Below are 26,772 nucleotides of genomic sequence, written 5' to 3' on the forward strand. Positions count from 1 at the left end.
CTTCCTTTATTTATGCAGGTTCATATTTCATAGCTTTTGTTTATAGTATTCCCATCATGATTTATGACTGAAGAGAAATGCTGTCCAGGTGATGATCCAGTCCATTATCTCGATGGAGGTGCTGACCACTGTAGGGAAGCACAGAGAACTAATGTACAACACGATGGAGAACAAGCAGAAAAAAGGGGGCTTCCAGGCTACAACTGAAAAAAAAAGCATAATTAATATGATTTGCAATAATTGGATGCAAAAGAAAAAAAGAAAAACAGAAACATTTATCCTATTACTTCTCCCCCTCAATGGGCTTTCAAGGAAAAAAAAATATCCTAGGAGACTAAGTGTATTCAGTCTGCTGACACAGGACACGGGGGAATGGCACGGAGCTGCATCAGGGGATGGTCAGGTTGGAAATTGGGAAAAGGTTCTGCCCTGTGGTGGGCATGGCACAGGCTGCCCAGGGTGGTGGGCACGGCCCCATGCTGCCCGAGCTCAGGGAGTATTAGGACAGCACTCTTAGACACAGGGTATGGGTTTGGGTGGTCCCATGTGGAGCTGAGCGTTGGGCTTGGTGATCCTTGTGGGTTCCTTCCAACTCTGGATATTCTACAATTCTGTAAAGATTACCCATGTTAAATACGTGCTTCACAGGGTGAAGCTCCCCTGTCTCAATTCCACCCTTGGTTGGTCTAGAATGCTCTATTTTTTCCTTCCAGTTTTGTGTTTCACTATTCACAACTCAAGATTTCTTTGCCCTGCTCTGCACCTTCTGCACCTTTGCAGATCATTAGTATCAAGACAGGGCTGTTAATCTCTCAGTCCCAAGGTGCATTACCCCACTTGTAGAAGGAGAGACTGGGACACAGATTGGTCTGTGCCCAGAGCTACTGAGCAGAGGGATGTACCCCAGGGCCACATTCACCCCCAGAACAGTCCCCTGATGGTCCTCCTCTGATAGCATCCATCGTGTTTTGGGGTGGTTTTAAGGGTGGACCATGGGACCATGGGCACAAGGTGTCTGTCTGCAGTGAGCTCTGTGCTGTACAGCAGTTTTGCTACCTGTGCACTACGTCAGCAGCACGTTTGCAAAAGCGTACGTCCTTCACTGATCTTACTGAACCCTCATTCCCATTGCTTGTATTTCTTATCCTACTCAACCCTTTCAACTCCAGCAGTATGTAAAAGAGGCTAGCTTTATTTTTCAAGTCTTTTCCTATCAGAGAAGGTCAGAGACAAAGCTTGGCAATGAAAGGCAATTTCTCCAAACCCAGTAGGCAAGCACAGTGTAGTAGGAATGCTTTTAAACAACAACAAAAAATCCAATAACTTCCCTATAAATTGTCCAAGAGAGAAAACTTTGTGTTCTTGGCATTTGCAGCTGCTTCAGCATTTTTCCGTGTAAGATGAAAAACTTTTGCATTGAGCAAAACACAGATTTATGATCAATAAAGTGAAGTTTTAACAGTTTATAGGAGCCATACATTTTTTTTTTTAACTGATATTAAAAACTATCTTTTTCTCTCAACCACGTTAGAAATCCACCCCAGTGTCAGTCAGGGTTCCAGCACAGCAAACTTTGCAGACAAACTTCTGGCTGGGGTTTATTGCGGGACAAGTAGCCACACAAGCCAACCCTTCCTCCCCCTAATGGGCTTGTGAAATACATCTCCAGTAAAAGCTGGGTATGGAATTTAAGGTGTGAGCCTGGACTTGCACTGTGTTTAGAGGTTTTGGGAGCAGGAGGCTGCTGCAGGTCCCTCTCTGGACCATTCAGGTGATAACTGCCTAACAAGGCTCTGCAGTTCCTAGTGTAGCAGGAGCTACAGGCTGAGAGCAAGCAGCTGCCAGAAAAACCTCTGATTTGCACTAGTGGCTTTGAAATGGCTGGTAAATATATGAACTTTCACTGGCACAGCCTTGCTTGGGCTGCGAGCAATCAGGGAGTCCCTGGGTAACTTTATCTCTGTGCAGGGGCACTGTGCAGTCAAATCTTGTAGTTCTGGTGTTCCCCACTTACCTTGGCCTCACGTCTGGTAGTTGTCTCTGAAGACACCGATTTCTACACTGACAAATGTGCCAGTGATGCTAAACATGCTCGAAACAGAAACCGCTCTTTTGTTCCAAACAGGCCACTGCACTGATAAGAAAATCATGTCAACAGACCATCTGATAAAAGTTATTTAGCCTTAGATTTTCTGCTAGCTTAGACCTAAGATGTGATTTGAGTATGAAATTATTGAATATAGCACTGTTTTCTTTTCTATTAGGACTAATGAGAAATCTCCCTTGATTAGATTTATTGTAAAGCCAGGGAGCTGAGGAGAGCTTGTAACTCTTCTTTCGTAATCCCATGACCCTGGTTATGCAGTCTTTCGGCTTTCTGCACATTACAGCACATGGAACTGCCTGAATCGTTTTTATCTCTTCAGCCTGCTCTTCATTGTTAAGGCTCATCTCAACGCAAGATGTACAGTTAAAAAGTAGGAAAGTGGCCATTACAAGGCAAGGATTTGGCTTTTTCTCTCCAGAGCACATAATGAAGGCAATAAATTTGTCGAAGAGATAAGTTGGACTCAACCCACCAAGATCAGTGTATCAGTGCCAGACGGGTCCTCTTCATCCCATGATATGCCGGGAAATTTATCACCCGCTGCGAGATTTAACTGCACAAATCCCTGGTGAATTGATAGGAGTGGAGAACCTTGCTGAGGTTTATAGAGGGGGTCTTAAACCCTTAAATGCAGGTGGCAGTGGCATCTCCATAAAGCCCTTCCAGTGGTAATTTACAGACGAGGAGATCAACCGTGTTTCCTGTGTGGAAAATGGGGTTGAAATACCTGGGGCTCTCCGAGCTGAGTCGCAGCACTGGAAAAGGTCCACAGGGTGCCACAGCTTCTGCAGAGCATGCAGCTTCCACTTGATTAAATAAACCTGGGTCTCAGAAGATCTGCAAAGCGGTTTTCAGAGAGTTCTGTCTAAGAGCTTGCAAGTTTTTCCATTTCTTTTGAAGAGAAATTTGCGCTCAGAAAATGAAAGAACCTACAAAGCGATATTTTCTGAAGCAAACACTGACATTACAAGCAATTTGAGCACTTTCATTGCATCTCTGTGCTAAACTGTGGTTCTCGATTGACAAAACCGTCTCTTGCTAAAAGCAACTGTTATAAAATTATGACTAGCACATATATAATGTTTGTGTTTAACAAGATGACAGAAATGCCACCTTAGTAAAAACTGATTATGGTTACAGCTGAACAATTCACATCATGCAAGATTTATAATATTAAGGTTATGCAATCATCTAATTGGAGAGACAAGCCTTGAGTAATAATATGAAATGCATGTACTTCAATCTGCAGCAGTAGATTCATTGCTGGTTTCTTATTAGCTCATGCTAGCATCAGGGTTGCATTATCCATTTCGCCACAGTCTAATTCAGCATTTCCATCTGAAAACATATGCACAATAAGTGATCTATGCCAAACAATGAAATGGAAGCTAAGTCATTTGAATGACTTTGTGGCTATAAAAATATACATAATCTGTATGTCTTTCGGCAGTTCTCAGTACTTTGTACTACATTTATTTGCATGGAAAGTTTTCTCAAAATAAATAAAAACAGATAGAAATTGCCCTCTTTTCTCTTGAGAATAACGTTTTGGAGCTGGAGCAGTGCAAGAATGCATCTCATGTGCTTCTCATCCTGCAGGTATGACTCAGATGTTCTTATTAGATGATGATTAGTGTTATATCGCTATCTAGAAGTCACAGTTGTAACTTAAGATGGTATAGAGTGACTTAATGTGTGCATCTTTCAATATTGCTAATTTTTAAAATCAAAGAGAATTTCAGTATATGTATGTCTAGAAATGTATCAGTTAATTGTTGTATAGAGAAGTCATAGTGTAACTTCAGGTTAAAAGTACGCTATTTTGGGGGCTGAGAAGTTCAAGCATTGCTTTTCAAAGGCACACGTTACAAAAGATGACAAGTGTTTATAACATAATGATCAAACTAATTGACTGAGAGTCAGATCAAAACAGACTTTTCATGCAAAGTGCAGACTAAACTTTCCCCTTAAGTGCTCGCAGTGGGCTGAGTTCATTTTCTGCAGACTGTGAAGGCTTAGGTCCTGCAAGACACTGGTGTCTTGGGGCATTGTGCGGCACTGGGAGGACTAAGGACCTTGCAGGACTGAAACCCGCAGGTAACAAGCTGTTTGAGTGCTGCTGTGTGTGGGTGAATATATCAGACTTTTGCAACAATCACAATTCTCAGGGAAAGAAAAAAAAAAAAAAAAGTGTTTCAAAGGTAAACAGAAGGCATTTGTGTCCTGGAGTCTGATTTATTATGGGAACTATATATAGCTGTCATTAAATGAACAGGCTAACATGCAACTATTCATCACTGAGTGGGAAATATACAGGCCATTCTCTGCTTGCCTGGAATTGTTCATATTTTTGAAAACTAAAAGCAGAGTCTAGAGAGGAACGAATGCATAAAATATCATGAGATATTTGATTTATTCTTTTCAGGCATTACCTCTCTATGTTCTCTGTGCCCAAGAGTATTATTCAAATCAATCGATCTCAGAAACTGTTTCTAGCAATCTTCTGCTTCCCCAAAACTCCCTGCTCAAGACCTTTATCTTCCTCCTTCTGTTGGTTACTGTCATTACAACAGACTCAAACAGGTCTGTAATTTTTGTTTGACTTTGAAGCCGCATTTCAATCCAAAAATATCTATTCATCTTCACATTTGTAATACCAGCCTTCCACCTACCAGCCTGCATGAGGCAAGCTGCAATATCCCTCGGAGCTCAGCTAAAACAACTCTCAGCTTGCTGCTTAGCACACCAGCAAACAGCAGCAATGCTGCCTGCTCCAAACAGCTCTCTGGGTGCTGATTCACAGGCGACTGTCAACACTGATATATGCATTTCTTTCTTAGTAACTATTAATTGGTGAAGGAATTCAGGTTTATTTTTAATGAATGAGTAAAAAGAATTTAAAACTACTTGTGTCTACAAAGAGGTATAATTCTCACAAACTAGAAGAAATTACTAATACAGCCTAAACATTGCAATCAGAATGGCTGCTTCAGCGCATACTTAAACTTTCGTTAAATCACATCTTTCATATCAAGGCACGTTTACCACAGACAAGTGGCCTTTCCCACCAAAATATGGAATTGCTTTCAGCTGAAACTGAAGAAAATTCTTTTGATTTCTGGAGAAAAGAAACAACCCAAAAAGGATTATGAATACCTCCTGAGCACAGAACAACCCGTTGGCCAGAAAGCAAACAAAAATCCCCACACAGAAAGGCTGAAAGAGCAGCCATTATGTGACCCTAATGGCACACAGGTGCTTCTCATCACACCTGCTGACACACCTGCTGGGCAGCCTGTTCCAAGCCAACTGCCCTCTGGGGCAGAACCTTTCCCTAATCCCCTGAGTCTTCTGGATACAGCTCTGTGCTGTTCCCTCAAACCCTCTTGCAGAGCTCAGAGCTGCCTGTCTGCTCCCTGTGAGGAGCTGCAGGGCGCCATGATGGAGCTGCAGGGCGCCATGATGGAGCTGCAGCCCTCCATAAGGCCTCCACCAGGCCTCCCCTGCTCTGGGCCCAACAAACCTCGTGCCCTCTGCCACCTCTCACGTTGCTCATCCGCTGCAGAAGTTTGTGATGGAACAGACTTGGCAACCTGTGGCTCTGTGGGCAGGCGTAGGGCCTTTCCTGGTGCTTCACAGGCACTTCACAAAGTCCATAAACACACAACAAAACTGTGAGCCAATTAGTGCTGAATGTGCACAAAGCAATCACAATCACAAGTAATCTGTTTTCGTAAACAGAGCTGGTAGGTTTTAAAAAATACTGCCGTGTCTGTGACCTTTTCTTAATTTTGTTAGGTGCATTTGAAATTCTGGTCTTTTTATTTACGTTTGGAGTTTAATTAGAACCAGTCACTTTCCTGCAGCTACCTGCTTGTTGGCACGCCTGGGGATACACGTAACTGTGGTGCTTTTGCACACTTTCTCTTTTTTTTTTCCTCAGGAGCTCCTGCACAGAACTGCTGTCACACGTGCAGACTGATGTTGACAGTCAGCCTGCATATGCATGAATAGCGTGTTCTGGTAACAAATCAGGAACATGGAGAGGGATTTTAAACTGCTTTGGGGGTGGCAACATAGCTCTTCACAGTTTAAGATCTGTTTTGCTCTTCTTCCACAGCCATCACTTCATTTCATGAGAGGAGGTGCCATGGAAAGCTCTCGACTCACTGTACAAAGAGAATGATCCCCTCTGAGCCCTCTTTTTAGTTCTTTCAAAGTAGACAAAGCAGAAAAGACCTGACAGAAGCAGTATGAACAATAAGCTGTGTTTTCCATCCATGGTGACAACCAGGAAGTTTTAAGCTGGGGTGAGGGGTAGGGGTAGGGGCAGAGGCAGAGGCAGAGGGAAGGGAGTTGCAGAAACTTGCTGAACAGACATTGTTACATGGAGTCTATAAAAGGTGAGAGAAAGAAATGAGGAAGTAAATACTGGTTCCTGAGATGATTAGTCCATTGGCTGGTGATACCAAGGAACTGAATGGCAGTCTAGTAGACTTGTGTCCATGTTTTCCTTATTTGAGGGAAGCATTTGATGTACAGGAAAATGTTTAAGTGGAAATTTAGGATACTTTTGATTCAAGAGTTCACTGAAGTCTCTGTGGAACCTCTGATTAGACTGATGCTCTGAAAATTGACGAAGTATCCTGGTTGTTCTCCCACTTTCTTCACTAACAGTAGAGTTCCAGGTGACAGCACTTTTGGTAGCAAAAGTATCTTAAATTCTAACTGTCTGGTTGTTCCCTGCTTTCAAATTACCTCTAATTTCATCTGACATGGATAAAAAGAACTCTCTCCTACCCACAAAAAGCATGAGGCAGAGGTTGGCAAAATCTGCCAAAAGGGGCAAAACTTCAGGATCTGGCTCCTCCATCAGAGGCAGCATGGCACTAACTTGCAGTCTCTTCACTTCATCCCAGTGCCAGACTTCCCAAATCACCCCAAATGTACCTGAGATGCCTTTGAAGTTGGTCTGCTGTGGATTGCCTGCAACACTGCCCTTGCTTTGGATTTACGAGGCAGGGGAGAACATGGAGCCAAGTTCAGGAGCTGGTGATTTCATTTACATATCAGAGGCCAAAATAAGCAAATAAAAACTGCCACACAAAATGAATGGAATTGAAACTGGCTAAACACTTTCCTGCAAAATGGATTTTAAAAGTGACTCTTGAACTTTTCAGTGGAAAGACAGATTCATTTTCAGTGGAGTTTGATCTTGCTCTTCAGCTTCATTTGTAAGACCAATTACAGAGCATTTTGTACAACAATTACAGGCATTAAAACCGCTCTGTTCCATTTGATGAGTTTTAATAGTAATTGAACAGAAGAACCCATCAACTGAGAGATTGTCCAATCAAGTATGCCCACACACTGAACTGTAATTTCCACTCCACAAATGTGTAATGCCATTTGAAACTACCAAAATGGCCTCTCTCACCAATAACCGAGCAGATTCTTGAGGATTTGTTCCTAAACAACTTCATTCCTTGAGGCTTTAAGTACACAGAAAGCATGTTGACCATGCTTCTCCGGTAATTCCTGTGTACAGCTCCCCCCTGCAGAGCTCCTTGGGGCTCCATTTTTGGACAGGGCATTTGTAGAGTTCTGGCGACCACAAACATTCACCAGGCTGAATCATCTAGCACATTTTGATTCTTCTTGTGAAGAAATGCAGTTTTGGAGGATTCCCTCCAAGGAACTTTATAAGACAAGTAAGAGCTGTGTGCTATTGTAGCAAACAGAGTCCATCACTTGAACTCTCGGCTTTGGAATTTGCAATTGGATTCAGTTCAGTTTTTTCTCTTACCAAGAAACAGTGTGCAGAATGATGGTATGAAGAAACACAGGTCTGAAATAGATTATTTGGTAATGAAGATAAGCCCCTCATAGCTTCAGAAGAATAGATGTTTGGGCCAGGATTGTCCAGATATTTCCGTTCCACGTGGTCTCCACAGGCCACAAGCCCTAAAGGGAGTATGATTTGTGTTGTGAGTCCAAAAGCCACAAATGCAACACAGTATGGCAGAGCTAGGAAGAGATCAAAGACTCACCAGTGCCCTGGGTCTCTGAAGGATGCTAATGTATTTCTTAATCTCTATGCGTGAACGTTTTATTGTTATTTTTTTCCTACTAGTCTTGCTCTTTGTTATTGAGGTTGGCCTATGTGGTACTGAAAATTCCTTGAGGGAAGTTACTTCATTGGATTTGCTGGAAAACAGTAGAACAAAAGAACTATTTTGATGAACTTCTCTCAATGTGATTTCTAAGCTAGCTTGGGAAACAAAAAGAGATTACTACAGTTTAGATCAGTGGGAGATTAATGTCCAACTGTCAGAGCGTTCCTTTGAAGTGGGTTTCCTCTTGCCAATGGTCGCTACAAATTTAAGTTCAATTTAAAGACCAAAGATGAAGTCTTGGCTTTACTGAAGTCAATAAGAGTTTTGTCACTGACAGCTTGGAGGCCAGGATTTCATCTGAGATGTTTGTACAGGCACAAACTATAGCATCTGCTGAGAGCTACATGAAATATTTATGTTGAAGAGTGAAAATGTAGAGTTATCTTGCAGCTCATTCTCAGCACAAAAATGACACTAGATCAGTGAAAAATCACCAGACTTCTCTGTAAAATACATAGTCTCAGTTGAGAAATACCTCATACGAGTGTGAGGAAATTAAGAGCTATAATGTGTGATATAGAAGTAATTACTGTAAATGCTCTTCCTGGGGTACTTATAATTTTTTCCTTTTTGTTTTGACTTAGAACAGTGAAAAAAAAGGAACAGCAGAGGTTTTCCCACAAATTTAAAGTTCTACCTCCTCTCCAACGAAAATTTTGAACCAGAGTTCCTTGTATTTAAAAATATCTGCAAATCTTTGCCTTCAAAAATTTAACAATGCAGATTCTAGTGAAGATCATAGAATTATAGCATTTATTGAAGGTTATGTATTTCTGTACACATGCAAAATGTTGCTGCCAGAGCTCTTATAAGCAAACACACACAACAATTTAGGGCACAAAAAGCACCGTTTGCAGTGAAAAGATTTCTTTTCTGGGAAGAAATGGCATAGTTCATGCAACATCTCTGTGTACCTGGCATCTTTATGGACTGGCACAATCATACGTAGCTCTGTGAGGGCCCTGGCTCACACTGTGATAGGAAGTGATAGTTTTTTCCCATGGTGAAGGAAGAGCTTAAAGCGTTACGGAGCAATGTGTAACCTGTGTGCAGTCCTGAGAGCAGGGAAAACCTTGGGAAAGCTCTCAGGAGAAGCGAGCCTCAAAAGTGTCTTCTAACACACTTAAAATTGTGAAATGCAGACAGGAAAGGTTTTGACTCAAGAATGTGGACAAACACAAAGCTAGCACAAATCCTTTTTTATCTTTTATTTTTTCCCCAGCTTGCTGAGGTTTCTTTACAATGTCTTTTGCTCCCACACTGAGACAAGATCCAAACAGGTGAGAGCTGGAAGCGCATGGTGGCAGAGGCTGGATGCAGAGCAATGGGGAGATACTTGGAAGGATTTGTGTTCAAAGCAAGCATGCAAATAACAGGCCAGAGAAATTTCTTTTCTCTCTTCTTCTCCTCCCCTTTTCAAATATCTTCTCTTATTTGTTCAATCTTATGCATTTTAGCGTTTCAGTCTCAGGCTGCTAGTGTGGTTTTTTTTCCACCCTTTACACACCATCACATACTCCCGGCCTTTTTTTGACCACAGTCTATGTTGTAATAATAATAATAAAAAAACTGGGCCTGATTTTAATTTGTGTAATGTTTTTGTTAAAAAAATAAAAACTCAACAGCCTAATTAGGAAAACCGTTAAATGGCTGCAATTCAAATATAATTCTATTAAATTCTCCCTGTAAAGTTAATGTTACAGACTTTTTAACAGATGTTTTAATTAGACATTGTTATTAAAGGGAATACTGTAGAAATTAAAAGCAGGTCCTAAATGTGTTAACAAAGACACTTTTCTCGTGTGGCGCCGATGGTGGCAGAAACCTTAGCAAAGAGATTTTGGCAGCAGGTCATGAAAAAAAAAAGAAGAAATGCGTTAAAGGGAACAAAATGTGCTAAGAGATATGCATTGCTCAGCTACTATGTGATGGGGGCTCATTTCACAGCCAGCACCACCTCAGGCCATTGCCTGAGCTGGAAAGAAGGTAGGGAAGATGCTGGGGAAGATATTACCCACTTGGGCACCAATTTGTCAGAGGGATTTGGCTGCGGACATTTGCAGCTTGGAGAATTTCATAGGAGGCATCAGCATTACCAGTTTTTGAGGTTTCATCTGCTGCCTCCATGTTTTGGTTTGTTTTTGGATCCTAGAATCAAGCAACAACTTGGGGACTGTGTTTTTTGCAGGATGGACTTCCTCTAAGCCCTTTCCACTGCAGGGAAACACATATGTTGCAGGCTTGGAAATGAGAGTACAACAAACAATAAAACAAAGTCCAGGTTTGTACATGTGGGAAGGAAAGCCACACAATATTCTGGGCCTTGAACAGACATTTTTTGAGATCAGTAACACTAGAACCAAACTGAGGGTTAAAAAAGTGACAGTTGTCAGCTTCACACCACATCGTTTTCTGGCAGGGGCTGTGGTGTGTGCTGTAGCCACCAAGAGTGCTCCACTGCTTCATTTCATGCTTAGCTACTGCAGGTCTGCTGCAAAGTAATGCCATTTTGTGGCACTGCTGCATAATCTTGCCATGAAATCTCCAAGAGTGCAATTGTGTGCTGATGGGGGCTCTTCCAGAGGGTGATTCAGAGCAGAAATCAGTGGAAATGATAGAGGAAATCTAGACTGTTGGATGCTTTGTCATTAGTCTAAAGACAAGTCCTCTTTCGGACTCCATTTTATCTCAATATGCAGTGTAAAATTATACATCTCAGAGTTCATTTTCTTGCAGCTTTCTGCTTCCTGTCACCTGTGAAGTGGTTAGAGGCTCTTCTGAGCAGTTTGATGCATAATGTAATGAGAAAGTGATGGGTAGCATTGATGTACAAGCCTATAACATCATTGAGAGATTTCAGTGATGTCATAAACCATAAAGGCAGAGTTTGGCTGTGATATCATCACCAGGCCAGTGTGGTTCTTTGGGGTTTTTAGAAGAAGAAATTTATTAGATGAATAGGGGATCTGATGTTTTAAAGGCATTTTTTACCCTGAGTCCCTCCTCTTGTTTCTGATAGATGCTGCTGCTGTTGCATCTATGAATTAGAGAATGATAGCTGTTCTTATCAGCAATGTATGTGTTCTTTGGAACAGATGTTAGATGTGGAATGGATAGTTGCTAAAGTATTGTGAGATTGGCTAAGAAGAGAGAAAAGCACCAGAGGAGAGGTCTCTGAGAACTGCAGAACTGGTTCATGCTGACCTGTTAATTACCATTAAACGACAGTGTAAGAATGCAGACAGGTAGACAAGGTGACAAAACTGCGTGAGAATAAACAATTCAAAGAGATGTAAGTCTTCTGATTTCTGCTCTCTGTGAGAGGAACAACTCCTTCCTACAACACTGGGAGAAAAATCACAGCTCTGAATGTTTTATCCCTGTCATTGACATCTCTGTTATTGCCCATTCTGGGAAGGATACTCATCTAGAAAAAAAAGATCCCTAAAAAAACAGTTAAAGTGATGTTGTTTTTGACATTAACTAAAAGTGTCAACTCTTGTTCCTTCCTCCATCCATAGACTTCATTCTTTCAGCCACGTCTACCTATCTGTGGACTGGAGAAAGTCCACAGGAGAACTTCTCAGAGCTCAGAGGTGTCTCAATGAGATGAGTGATATCTGCCCATGGCTACCACAAGCATCTCTGCCAGATCATTTCTTTGTTGCTGTTTTTTTTTCTTCCCTAAGCTCTCACTCTCATCTGTTTTCAAGATTCGTTTACCCTTTGTTTTTCATTGTTATCCCTCCCCTTTAGAGGCCTTTAGCTTAAAAACAGTGTGAAAACCAAATTAATGCAAGTATTCTAATTTTTGTGACCATCAGAGTCAAGCAAACCGGAAAATGTGCAGTCTTGAGGGTAAAAGAGAGGTGCAAAAACTCTCTAACAGAGACAACTGGTTAATTAGCAGATGTGAAACCAACGTAAAAAAAAACAACCCAGAACTTAGAAAACAAATGAAAATCTCTATACCAATTATTTCCAGAAAGGTAACATTTTCCCAATTAAAGCCATTCTGAGAATTTTAGTTAATTATGTAGATATTCTCTCTCTCTCTTTCCCTTTCTTTCTCGCTCTCTCTCTTTTATTAAAGTCCATCAGGGCTCATGATGTGTGGGAAAAGTGCTAACATTTGCAAATTGCTGGTTTATGATAAATGAATTGTGGAAACTCAGCCCCTTGGTTGGGGCCCAGCTAGATTGCAAAGCACCAGCATCTCCGGCTGCTGCAGCCCTGACCCTGCCTTTACACCCATTGATCACAACTGGTGCATAGCCATGACCACCAAATGCATACATTGTAGCTGGGGGACTTGCTTTTCCCATAGTATTTCATCATCGTTCCACATCGCGAGCACCATAGTAACCTTTGGCATGCCGTCCTGTAAGACTAATACCTGCAGGAGATTTCCTCCTGCCCCAGTAACCACTGCTTCAACTGCTCCATCTTTAAAAAGCCCCTCGTCACTAACCCGGCTTTGGAGCTCAAAAAATTCCCGTTTATTTCAATAGCACCAGGAAGGGAAGTAAGGGCTGAACATACTGGAAAAGCAAAATCCCTAAAGAGAGAAAAGTACATTGAAGGACACCATGGAGTGACGTGTGGAGTGTGCTCTCGCCATTGCTCTTCATGATTACTGAATGCTCGGGGTGCAGGAGCATGTACAAGGCCAACAGCCCAAAGTAAAACCATAATCAAGACTGTGCAAGTATATAAGGGCCAGGCTCTGCCCCACGTGGGAGAAAAATCACACAGGTGAGACATGCAAAGTTAGCCAGGGAAGCAGGACACAGCTCCACGCCGTGCTGCAGGGTGAGCTTTGCATTGCCTTTGGGGACTATTTATGGTCTCAGGGAAGACACAACCAAGAGGAACGCAGCTCTCAGCAGCTGCATGTCAGCTGAGATTCCTGCACAGGGAAATTGTTTCCATTCACACTTTGGAGTCTGTGGCCAGGTCCTGATCCTGATTTAATGAAAACAATGCCTGAAAGTCAAATGCATTTTTCTGACAGGCACATGGAGGTGCTATTTTATCTGCAGGGTCTGAAAGATGATGCTGAGCATATGTAAAAAAGTGCACGTGTCAGCCTGTACACACGCACACGTTTGAAGCCCTCAAATTAGCATTGGATGTGAAATCCACCATCCATGAGAGTCAGGGTAAGAGATTCTAGTGTCCCAAAGAGACACAGAGTAATGAAGCTATGGAGAGCTGGGAAATGTTGGTATTACTTTATTAGAGTGTACTGAAGAGAACTTGTGAGCTAGTGCTCTAAAGGTTGTATTCAATAAAAAACGACTCCTCTGGTTTTCACGCAAAGCCACTGAAGCACCAAAAAATCAATTTTAGTCATTGAATTGGGCCCTAAGGTGGAGCAAAATGGGTAAGATTCACAACAGCACCAGAAGATGTACAGTCTGTGGCATTGGAATTTTTCCCCATTTCACTTCTGTTTTTGACCCACGTGAGTGCAGGACTGATGCAACAACCCTCTGCTGCCCCCAGCACTGCCCACTGGCCCCCCAGCCACGTGGGAAAAGTCTTCAGCTTTCTCATGTGTGCTAAAACTCTCTCAAATGGACAAATTTGGTGCAAAAGCTGCAGTGTGCATGTGATGGGCTACTTTTAGATCAGTTTGGGGGGGGTTGTTGACCAGTGTAAAAGTGGAGGTGGGGAGCTGGATGCATCTGCAGACAATGTGCCTGAACACGTTGGATGTGAATAATGTGAGCTGGGTTGAAATTGGTTTTGAAATCAGAGTTGAGCACAAAAGTGAAAAGTATCTGAGGAGAGAAATGTTGGAAAATTCCTGCCAGAATTTGTTGGCATTTCCAGGAGCTCTGTCATGAATTCAGTGTCTGTCGGTTCTCTCTTGTCTTTATTAGTGCTCTGAAGCACAGGGTCTGAAGCAAAAGTTATTGAATTTTCACTAAATCCTTCCTACAAGCAAAGGCTTTTTCTGCTTTAATGTTCAAAAAAGTCCAAGTCGCAGCCACCACCTCTAGCATGTGCCCATATCTTTTCTCATTATAGGCTGAGGTCCAAAACCAATACGAATTAAATAAATATCCCACTGAGAGCTGTACTTTTGAAAACTGCCTTATTGCGGTGCAGATGTGCGCTATCTAAAATGAGCTTAAACGTTTTATTTATATATATATATATATTTAAATTAAGAAAATAAAATAAAACCTAAATAGTATCCTGGAAGGAAGTGTTTGCACTGGTGGATGTTTGATTTTCATTTTTCTCCCAGCATGCTCGATCCTTTCATCCTGTAATGGTTCTTCTCTATTAATCCTTCTCAAAACCCACAGGTAGAGATGCTTATTGATAGAAGGCCAACGTGTATCTCAGTTTACAAAGGCATATTAAAGGATACAAGTAACATATTTCTCTTGATGTCTTCTTATTAATGCAATTCCACTCAGAACATTTTGGCATGAGAGGCATTGCCAGATGGAAGATAAAACTTCACTTTTATGGGTATTTTAAGGAAGAAAACATTTGGTTTGCATCAGTTCTAACTGAATAATATTTATTGCCCTAATGATTTGTATTTTATAACCCGGATAACAAAAAGCATTGTCAATTACTTAATATTTTAAAAAGGATTAAAAAAAGGTCCAATAACATCAAGTCATTTAAAATGATCAAGTGCTTTTAATGCTAAACTCTAGTAACCCAAAGCATGGGCTGTTTACATAATAAAAATAAATAAACACTGACCACAGCTTGGCTGTATTTAAGGATTCTGTCATTTGTTACCACAAGTCGCAGCTCACAGCATGCTCTGGGGAGCTCAGTGTGTTACAATTACAAACACATCAAACGGGCGCACTGGGGCCCTGCACACGTCGTGGTGTGCAGAGATGGGGACTTTGGGGGCTGCTCCTGGCTGAGTGTGGGAGCAGGGGGCTGCGTTCTCTACCGCTGACTTTCCCTGGACATAAGCAGGTCTTCTGTGCTTACAAAAGATAATCTTCCTCTGACCTTTACCCATCAATAACTTGATTATATTTACCTCTCTTCTTTAATGTAGATAAGAAAATTCCATGTTTTTCTTCTTAATTTGCGTGTGTAACTCCTGCTGCTGAATATTTTTCATTTGACGCCATTACAGGAATTAAATTTCAAATCAAATCAGCACATGGAAGGACCACCCTCATTTCAGTGAGCTTGTTCCAGCACAAGGGGATGAGGAGGTACTAAAGCTTGCAGTATTGTCCATGTAAGCACTAAAAATCACACTGCTGCACCTCAGATAAGATTTCAGAGGTGTAGCTGGTTCTGTTGGAAGCTGTCTCTGTCTGGTCAAGCACATGGGCACTTGGTTTCTCTTCTAGTTGACCTTTTTTTCCCATTCTCTTCTGATCAAGCACGAACGACTGTGTGATGTTTCCCATTTTGGAGGCTGGAGGGAAAGCAAAAGGAGCCCTTGAACACTGACCGTGTTAAGGTTCTGTTGAAATAACATCAAATTTACTCTGACATGTTCCATGGGACTTAATATTGATTTTCAAATAATCTGGAACGCTGTTTTTATAAACAATTATTGGCAAGGAGAGGCGTTGTTTTTGGAAGCTCTTGTATGTACAGTAAGGCTTTATTTCTTCTTGTTTTGAAGTGCGGCATGTCTTTTAAAAACGCTGTTCAGGAAACATCTGCTGTCAATTAAGGAGTAACACATTAAGGCATATTAAAGTGCACTCTTATTAGTGTTTCGGCAATAAAAAGAAAGGTTTTCTATTTGAATCATATGTTCTTTAACGCATCTGCCAACCATCTGAAACTTGCAAACGTTTCTCAATAAAAACATCTTCATAACCTTGTAAAAACTTAGTAATGCATAGCACTGTGTTTTCTGTATGTCTATATACCTGTGTATCCCTTTAAACACTGAGTTCAGGTGATTCTCAAACAGGTTATTGGGCTGATGCTGATAGTTTTCGATAAGGACAGTGACTGTGGGCACTCTGCTCAGTCAGCCCCACTGAACCCTTAAAGGAGAGCTGATTAGAAAAGCAAAGCTTTGCCTTTTGGTTTTTATGAGAACAGAAGAATCAGACTCTTCAGCAAAAAAATAATATTATAAAGCATTTGGGTTGGGAAAAAAAAGTATTTGATTTGAAAAGAGGCTGTTGTTTTCTATGGCTTAAACTCTCCACTCTGTTGAGAGTACCTTTTCCACGGCACACTGTGGTGCCTTGTTGTTTAGTCAAGGTGTTGCATCCTGCAAAACCCTTATCAGATTAATAACAAATAGACAGGTCACAGGGGATCATCCTTTGACTGCATGGATTTCTGAGTATAAAATATCCCAGCTTCAGAAAGACTCACGAGACTTGACAACTGAAGCCAATCATTCAAAATGATGGGAAATAATAACAAATTGAAATAGAAACTATGATTTTTACCAGTGGGACCATGGAAATGACTTGTTTATCCATGAACTCAGGCAGACATGGTGCTAGATATTGGTGTGTGCAGCGAGGAGTCTGATGTGCTCTTGTCTGTGAAAGAAGGGCAGTAGGCAGACTTGGCTGCAGCACAGCCTGAGGAAAAGTCTGTGTAGAGGCAGGTAGCTTTTGCTGCTGGGGTTACTGTGGTTGGCACCTTCAGCCAGGACTGTGTAGAGGCTCTGACAGATCAGCCACTCAAGCAGCACCATTGCAAGAGACCCCCCCTGTTCCATCAAATGCACTTTATGCCTGATTATTTTTAAAATTCCTTGAGAAAAAAAAAGCTGACCTTAAAGTGGGTGAGAGAGCCTGGGAAAAGAATCAAACACTATGATTTCCTTCCTTCTGTTGCTGAGTGTTGTGATCTCAGATCTCGAAGGTGGGGAGCCACTCAGACGTAACTCAAGTGCAGCTACTTGGTTCATTTTCTTACTGATACCTTGGAAGAATTGTTACTGCATGGGTCAAAGCCCCAGCCAATAAGCAAAGGAGATTTCTTATGTCTGCATTTTAAGGAGTTGGTAGCTGTTGTTACTGGCTGGTGCAGCATCTAATGATCAGTGATGGATGCATCTGCTTGGCTAAACAATAGAAATCTGCCTAATTAGATGCTGTTTGAGCTGACCTACTTCTGTGACTCCGGCATGCAGATCTTCTCACTGAAGGATGATACTTCTCTTCCCTAGAAAATCACAAATCAAAGCTCGAACATGCTGGTTTCTAACAGCAAAGGGATTGTTTATATTTTCCAGAGCTGCAGGGGGAAGTTTGCTGGAGGTTTGAACTACAGAGGGGAAAAAGGAAATGTAACTTTCATGCAAAGCTCACAAACTAAATGCCATTTGCCCACTGGGCTTGCTCTTCATGGGGAGCTGCAAATTGCCCGCTCAGCTGCCAAGCAGAAAAAAAATCTAAAGACAAATGCATAGAACTACTGTGCTTCTGAGAAGCTGGGAACTATGTGCTTGTTCAAGCATGGAAAGAGCGTGCAGCTGACTTATGGCAGGGGACTTGGAGGTGGAACGTCTTCAAAGCCACTGGTTCTTCTTCTGGTCCCAGGGAACTTTGGACTCCTCATCCTGTCCCTTGCTGGATTTCTTTCAGAAGTGAAAGGGAAGAGCAGTCAGACTTGAAACCAGAGATGATGGATTCAGTGGGGTTGGCGAGGGATCAGACTGCGCCTCGATATCGCTCTGTCTTGATGCAGTTACTGCCACTGTGATTCTGACAAGAGTTTCTCACTCAAAAGTAGATAAGCTGTTTTCCCAAGGACCATTCCCCTCAGCTAACCTAGATTCTCCCTGGTTACTGTTTGAAAACTATTTTTAAAAGTTTCTTTATTGTCAGTTAAGCTATAACAGCACTAATTACCTATCTTACCAAGGTCAAAACACACCATATCTAAAACAGTCTGGTATAAACAAGCATAAATAAATGCAGTGTGCTTCTCCCTTTAGGACTGCGGGGTCAAGCTCAAATAAACTTCCAGTGGAATTTAAGATAGGAGCCCACTTTGAAAAAAATCATTAAGTGGATCAGGAAAATGTGAAGTGTATATAATGAACAACCTAGCAGGGGATATACTCTAGCACTACAAAATGTGCCTGAATATGGCCTTATAACCAGAGCTGCTGTTGTACCTCAGTAGGTGCCTAAGGGTGTGTAGACTCCCCAGGTACTGAAGGTCAGGAAGAAAAGGCTGGAGTCATTTGAGAGGTGAGTACTGTTCTCAGGAAGGTCTGATGATGCCCATCCTTCCTAATGGGATCCAAGTAAACTTCATTCCCTTCTGGAAGTGTGGAGAAGAAGCTCAATATCAAGCTCTCACGCTGAAGTACTTCAGCCCTTGAAGTCCCTGCTTGTAAGCATTTGCCAGGAGTAGGCACACACTGCTGCTTTTCAGCTCTCCTTCAGCTGCCCTGCTGAAGTGATGAATACTGTTTAATTACAAAAAGAGAATTTCTGTCATTTCTCCCAGCATGGCTTATATTGGGGAAGATTAAACATCAGCCAAACATTACTGAATTACCTTTTTAAACCTATTATTTCAACGTGATTAACTTCTCTTCTTTTCATTTAGCTGTAAGCAAAATCTTGTTTACAAGGCAAAAAAAAAAAAAAAAAAAAAAAAAAATTTTTTTTAAAAGGGAAAAAAAAAAAAAAAAAAAAAAAAGCACTTGCTATAATATCGGCAATAATAATAAAAATGAACATCAGAGGGAAATAATTTATGTGTAAACCAGCATAAAAATGTCATTGATGCATGAGTTTCCTCTTCAATTAATAAAAAGGAGGAAATATTTAAAAACAATTTATCAAGGAAATACATACAGTTCATATATCATGCACTTACAAAGACTGTACTAATATCCATTCCACAAATAGCAGTGTGACCTGGACTATCACCCAGATGCTGGATTCCTTTGTGTGACCTAATTTAGGGCAGGTGTCCAGGACAAGACTTTGACCTTGTACAGAATGAAGCTCCTGGGTCAAAATACTATAACAAAATAAAATAGCTATATTCTGTTGAAAAAGTAACAATGAGTGCTGGTGAGATAGCCCAAAATAAATAAAATGCGGCATTAGCGATTCTGGATTCATTCTCTACTTTTGACTGAGGTTGTTACCACCATATCGCCTGATGATTTATTTACAAAGAATAAAACATTGCCTATTATGTGTGTGTTTGTGCTAAGCTGTGAAGTGATCACAATTTTAACATGAATAGAATCTTGTAATTACCGTTGTAAAGCTGTGTTACTCAAAAAAGTTACGAGTTTAAAAAATCCAAAATAGTAAATTGAGGTGTGACTCCTCTGCTCACCTTGGATCTGAACAGTCGGTCGAGATTGAGGAGACTTCGGAAGGTCGTTATCTTCCCTTATCAGAACATCTTTTGGGGAATATAATTTTGCAGCATAAATATTAGATAACAAATGTGCTTTTATCAAACCCAAATCTGTGGGAACGCAAACCAACCAAAATATTTCTGTGCAGTGTTTGGAAATCAGAAGAGTGAAGAGATACCTGTTTTTTGCCTAGTCTACTTACAGTGAGATGCTCTGGGACAAGTTACTTGGCAAGTAACTTACGAGTCAAGACGGGGGTGTCCCTGCCTATAGCATGGAGCTGGAACTGGATGGTCTTAAAGGTCCCTTCCAACCCAAACCATTCTATGATTCTATAAGTAGTGTCAACTGCCAGAAACTTGTGCAAAGTCAAACACGTTGGGCTCTGGGGGTGCTGAGCCCCATACGATGGGTCATGTGCTCTAAATGAAACTTGAATGTGAAGCTTGGTAGGTTTGGGTATTTAAGACACATTTTTCCAAGTATTTTTCATGACTTTTTTCTGTAGTTTTCAACCCCACTGTAGGCAATTCAAGAAGGATATAACTATTAAGAAGACACTGATCCCATTTGCAGTGTCTTGATGTCCATTTCCTGAACAAATGGAACTGATTGAAACAAATCGATAATTCCTAAGTCACAGTTTCTCTCCAAAGTACCCAAGGAGTGGGAGAAGAAAGCAAAGGCACATTCTCAAAGTGTCTCTGTACCTATCAGCATCACACATTGCTGTTTCTGTTTCTCAAAGGATATCTGAAGGGTAGGTCTCACCATAACACTGGAAAACATATACTGCTGTGCTTGCAACTCCTCATCAGCAATCAAATGGATGGGACAAGTTATAAACAGTGATAATATCCATTTTTTGTTTCAGAAAACGGTTTGTTTCCAATTCTTTGCCTTTGTGAAAATGCATCTCAATTGTACACCATGTAGACTAAAAGGTACTTTGAGCAGATCACTTAGTTCAAAGTTGATGGAACTTTATTGGTGTACATAAATTTACACAGATTGACACAGTGGGAATTCTGGCCCTTTGCGTTGACCCCAAGTTGGAAATCCAGATATCTTCATAGTCATATGTGGAATCCAACCTAGAAATTTCAGTATTGAAGAAAATCAATTGATTATATATACTGAACAGAAATACAGGCATAGTGTATTACATATTGTGCCCTGTCCATCAGTTTGTGGCAGCCTGAGTAAAGATTTACCCTTAGTTTTATCCATACTAAGAAGGCAGTGCATTTCCTGCACTCGGCAGCCTATAATTCACCTCTTACATCAGTTGCTGAAATTGATTCTCTTTTTAATGTGACCCGTTCTGATTATAAAGTTATTTTTCTGGATTTTATTGCATTTGCTACCTGAAGTGCATCTACAATGACTTTCAAGGGAAGGCAAATAACAAAACAAGGTTGGACTTAATCTCATTCCGTGCAGGAAGCTGGTTCTAACGAAAGGTGTCATTGTCAGCAAGCTCTGCAGCTAATGGATTAGCAGTCAACTTTTTTCTTCTGTTTTGTCTTCTAGATATTGAACTTCAAGTGTGGGGAAGAAAAACAAAACTAGCCAGAGAAGATTAACTGTACTAGTTAAAGTTACCCCACCAACATGTTTCTGTAGAAACTCAATAAGGTATCCAACTTCCAGACGTAAAGCCTGAAAGGGAAACACATTCAGATGTCAGTTTGCAGAGCACATGCTGCTGCCCCAAAAACAGAGGTTACACTGCTCTGTAGGCCATTGCCATGCAAAATAAATAATCAGCAACACTGCAGTCCTTCTGGCAACTGGTTGCAATACGACTCCTCATCTGTGTGTCCTTCTTAAAGGCAGCAATATCGTTTGCTTCCTTGCCACTTTTCTTGTTTTTCAGAATTGTCCTTTGGTAAATGTGTGTGAAATTATAACTGCTAGAAAATGATGGTGTGTAAAAGCTTTTGTATCCTCCCAGGAGTTCTATCTGGTCCTAGCATTCAACTGCAGGAAAAGCTGTTGTCTGTGGGCTGTCAGGTGCTGCACAGAGGTGTTCCCCCACTTCTGCAGATAAAGAGGATTCAGAGATACCTGGCTTTTTTTCATGGCACTGTAGCAGGGAGGAACAAAGTGCAAATAATTTGGCATGAGGCCCATGGAAGTCATACAAGATGTGCCATAGAGGTATGTGCAGTATTCCTCCTTGCTCCCTTAGCCCCATGACCCTGCATTCCCTGCATTGTGAGCAGAGAGTGCAGGGCTGGGGAGCAGTTGTTGCTGAGTCCCTGAAAATCCAGTTGGATTTGCTATTGCACCTGAAAGGGGCAAAGGGACACATCTGAGCAGAAAGACAACACATGGACGGCTGGCAGCGGGCTGCCCTCCTGCAGCAGAGCTGTTTGCTGGCTGTCTCGCACAGCCTGAGTTGCTGGAAGCTGCAGGTGGAGGGAAGTACTGCATGCATAGCAGGAATGGTTGTGAGAGGTGTGAGAAACCCAATCGCCTCTGTTTGCTGAAGCTTCTTGTTCACTCCCCTGTGGCTGACAAGCTTCCGGGGATAATTATATCCCAGCACCTGGGGAGGCTCTCATCCCACCAGGAAAAAAAAAAAAAAACATGGGGAAAACTACTGTGATGAGCAGGACTGTGCATCTAGTGAGGACAGAGACGAGTCAGGCCTCTGCTTGCCTTACACTGCAGCAGCTGCAGGGTCAGACAGGCTGACTCCAGCCCCAGGAGCCCTGTGCACTAGGACATGGTGCTCAGCAGGGGCTCAGCACCAGCTCTGCAGCCTGTGCTGGGATGCTGCTGCCTGCCAAGCCCAGCTGGCTAGTCTGGATCTTGCAGGAAAGAGAAACCCTTGGTTTGCTGTGGCAAACATGGTGCCCCTGTTTACTCAGATTTGATACTGCTGCCTATAGTGCAAAAATGTTGAGTGTGTTTACATGGACAATAAGCACCTCTATGGCAGATGGATTGTACAGGCAGTGCCACTTCTGACTACTAAACTATCAGCAAAAAAGTGCTTGCAGGTCTTTCTCGGTCACTAGTAGACCTTTCAATCTCCTTACACATTGCTGTTAATTCCTTCCTTGCTCCAGTCATCCAGAAATGAAGACGCATATCTCACTGGGGTGCTGCTGGTGCATGGTTTGTTCCTGATGCATTTGGATGCTGTTGAGCTGCCTGAGGAACATAATGGAGGGTGGTTGGGGTCAGGGTGGGGGCCTCCATCTAAGACAGGAGGATGATCAAGGGCTTTTTGTGCAAGAAAAAGGATGTGGCACAAGGCATATATTCCGCACCCTCCTTAACACTGGGTCCCACCTAACTCTCATTGAGCTGTTTTCTGGACCTGCAAGTGGACTTCCTTTTGTGCTGTGGCAACAGCGTTTACAGATTAGAAATTCTGCCACTTCACACTCAGTGGTGAGCAGGGCATAAAGGCAAAGTACTCTGCATGTGAGTCTTGTTGTTTGCTTCACGTCCAACCACTCCATTCGTCAGTACTTCAGACAAGCAGCTTTCCATTGCTGAGCTGAGAACACCAATCCTTACTCCAGAAAATGCTAGAGGGTTTCTTCCATTCCCCTCCAAGCCTTCTTCTGGCCAGGATTTTACAAAGTGGCATTAAATTTTGCTCATTGAGGAAGGCACCTGTCCCAGGGTGGTTATTTTCAGCAGCAGAGCTGACATCCTATACGGTAGCCCATGTTATGAAATTTGGCCGGCATCATCTCACTGTGAGTTACGTTCTGCTTCAGCATGATTAACTGCAGTTAAAAATGAGCTTTGAGGGCATATAAACAGGAGAGCAGAAAGGCTGCTTGGAAGCATAACTCAGGAAAATATTAAATGGGAAAGCACATCCAAATTGGTACTTGTTTGCTCAAAGCTATTTGAATTAAGGGAAATATCATCCCTTCTCAAGAAGGATAGTTCTTAATTTCCTCAAACAAGACCTAAACCAGCAAAGGCGAGATGTAACACTGCATAGCCCAAAGCATTGCCAACACAGAGAAAGAGCAGAATGCTTTCTGTTCCCTCTTTGGTTTCTTTGGGATGGATGATATAGAGGGCCCTGGCAATAGAACAAATGAGCTCAGAAGGGCACCTCCACAGAGAAGGCAGGGCTGAACACCTCTGTCCCTCCCCAGCTTCTCCACCTCAGCCTCAAGAAAGCAGCAGGAAGAAGAATTTTCCTTCTTTTGTTTTGAATACAGAGTGGTCTTTTAGTGTCCTTTCTGGTACTGAGAATTAACTGGAGGGCAAGAGAGCCCATCCCTAACCTGAAATTTCTGAAATCTGCAATGTCCTGCTGAGCTGATGGAGAAACGGAGCTGCATTTTTCTTCCCTCAAATTTCAATGAAGATACAGAAGAAAATTCAGTAGAATTTAAACCCGTTTCTTCCATAGTCCATGCCTCCTAGAAATGGGGCAAGTTCTTCTATCTTTTGTCTATGCAGAAGACGCCAGTGGGACATTCAAGACCATAGGTGTAGTTGTCTCTGGTCACACATGGAGATTTCCGTTCCAAATCAAGATCTCATTTGACTAAGTGCTGCAAGAGAGATCCTGTGACCGAATCCACAATAATATTAGGAAAAGTTTATTCTCAGGCAGAGTGATGAGATATTGGAACAGGATGCCAAGGGACGTGGTGGAGTCACTGTCCCTGAAGGTTTTCAAGAAGTATGAAGATATGGCACTGAGGGGCACTGTTGAGAGCAGTCATAGGCATGGGTTGATAGGCATGGGTTTGGACTAGATGATCTTACTGGTTTTTCCATCCTTAATGATTATATGATTCTATCATAACCTAAGTGTCTGGGGGCAATGTGAACTTGCCTTAAGTGGGTCTAGCCTTAGGATTTCCTCTTAGAGGTAAGAGGCACAACTTTTTGCTTGTCATGAAGCCTTACATAATAGCGTTGCATGCTGTGATACAACTCGGTTTGCTCAAGGAAGTGGTTGTTAATTTGTAGAACAAGTTAGTGCTTTCTCTTGGTTGAAGTCTCTGCTAGGAAAATGGCTCTCTGCATGTCCCTAACCCTACAACTCACTGCAGCACTAATTCAACATTCTCCTAAGTGTGTTGGCAGCATGCAGGTTGAAAGATGATACTTCAGTCAGCCTTCCAGTCTTTCACCTGAACAGCATCATTCACATCCCTTTACCACCACCAGGGCTTGGAATAATGTTCTCTTTGAATGCTCACATAATTTTTCATTAGCCACTTCTGTTGGCTTAGTGTAGTTTTTGCACACATAGCAAATATGCATTAACAGTTTCCAGTAGGTCCATTAGGAATTTCTTCCCAATCTCCCTAGTAAATGCAATAGCAGCATTGTGGGCTCACGTTTATTAACCCCTCCATATGCTTAGCATCTCTCCGCCCCCACTGCCATCCACTCTCACTTTTGCAAACCCCGCTGAGCTTCATTTTCAGAAAGCAGTAGCAGGGGTGGTTTTTTTTCTTTTTGAACGCTGAAAAAATGAAAATGCGTAGTTCGAGGGCTTGCTTTAATTGGGCACTTTCATGTAAAATCTGCTATTGCATCTTTGTATAGAACCTGCTTCAAAGAAAACAAGAAAGAAAGCTGGTTTGCTCTGCTTTAGTTCTAAGTTTTTCACCGACTTTACCCATCAGTAGATTAATTGAAGTGATGCTAAGTCAGACATGAACATAGCCTGTAATATTTCAAAATATTAAAAACAAATCAAACTATTCCAACTGAGCAACTTGTCAAAAACTGCTCAGAATGACAGAGTTGGATTGTTTGGCAGAGTTTGTTTTTCTGTTACTGATATGCAGGTATGGGCTCTTGCACACACAACATGCAGTCCAGCATGGCTAGATCCTCTGTACAGGGCTGGCAAATCTGTTTAAGATAGAGGGATGCAGGTGGCATCAAAGGAGGTGAGAGCAGCTGTCACACCATAGGGAGGACTAGTCCCCACAGCAGATGAGTTACTTGTCGATAAAGGGTCAAGCAGTGACAGAAATTGGTGCATATTGAAGCCAGAGAGCTGCCCAGGGAGGTGGAGTCACTGTCCCTGGAGGTGTTTGAGAAATACTGAGATGTGATACTGAAGGACATGTGTTAGTGAGTGTGGTGGGATAGGTTGAGGTTGGACTTGATTGTAGAGGTCTTTTCCAAGCTCTGTGATTCTTTGATTCTATTCTGTGATTCTGAGTATCCAGCGTATCTAACCACAGTAGACCACACTCCTCCAGCAGTTGTTAGATAAGTTTAAAAGATTCTGAGCTGGGATCACTTTGCACAATGCTGTTTCAGACATAAAGATGTCCCAGCATGCAGCACCCTTACCACAGTGACAGCCACACCAAAGCCTGCTTCAATAAAACCCTTTGGTGTTTACCTTGAAAACTCTCCAGTGCGTCAATTGCATTGCCTCCTATTTCAGGGCTAGGGGAGATGTGTTCCAACTGCTGGGCCTCAACCTTTGAAATATTATATGGTGAAGTTAAATATGTGTTTATTTTAACAATAATGGTTCTAGATGAGGGGAACCCCTGATGGACCTATTCAACAAGGCTGTGCTGGCTGTGCAGTAGTGAAGAACACAGCCTTGCCAGGGCTTCGCTGCACTCATGGGTGAGAGACTAGGGGTCCACCACTCCACCAGCAAGGCTGCATCCTACTTTTCATCCCAAACCACGTCCTTTTAGCACCATGACCATGATGCCAAAGTTTTCCATCAAATTTGCTCAGGTTGGGAATTACCAACTCAGTCCTGCGCCCTTCAAATAGCAGCAGCATGGCTCAGCCCAAGTGCTCACAGAGAAGCTCACTGGGCTCCACTTCCCATCTTGGGATTGCAAATTTCTGCACAGCTCATGGCTTCCCAGTGCTTTGATTGAGTTTGAGCTCCTCTCTTGTCTTCATTGCCTAATGCAAAGGCTCTACAAGCTTACAGTTGAAGCTTGGAGTCAGTCTCACAAATTACCCCACATTATTTTGAACTCAATCAACCTTTGAGAGGAGTTTTTCAAATCCTAACCAGAGAGAGGCAAACTTCCAAAAGAAGTGAAGTTTGCATTTGCTGTGGGGAGACATCCAAAAAACTTGGGCATCTCTCCAGAGTTTATCTAGCCCAAACAAAACGGGTCTCTAACCTGGAAAGTGAGCAAGTGATCCCAAGATGCCAGCTGGATTTGGAGCAAGAA

At 42.1% G+C, this 26,772-nt stretch overlaps 1 long non-coding RNA gene across 1 annotated transcript; it reads right to left on the minus strand.

The window, feature by feature from the left end:
* On the minus strand, window positions 1-3,090 carry LOC122168884. The gene is made up of 3 exons (XR_006171414.1): window positions 2,835-3,090; window positions 2,015-2,134; window positions 1-203 (listed from the first exon to the last, which is right to left on the minus strand). It is a non-coding gene; the product is annotated as an uncharacterized LOC122168884 (long non-coding RNA).
* Window positions 3,091-26,772: the final 23,682 nt, after the last annotated feature.

The sequence above is a fragment of the Centrocercus urophasianus genome, unplaced genomic scaffold, assembly GCF_019232065.1.
Source record: "Centrocercus urophasianus isolate 14NV4802_14NV808 unplaced genomic scaffold, USGS_Curo_1.0 seq_47, whole genome shotgun sequence".
In the NCBI taxonomy this organism is placed as follows: Eukaryota; Metazoa; Chordata; class Aves; order Galliformes; family Phasianidae; genus Centrocercus; species Centrocercus urophasianus.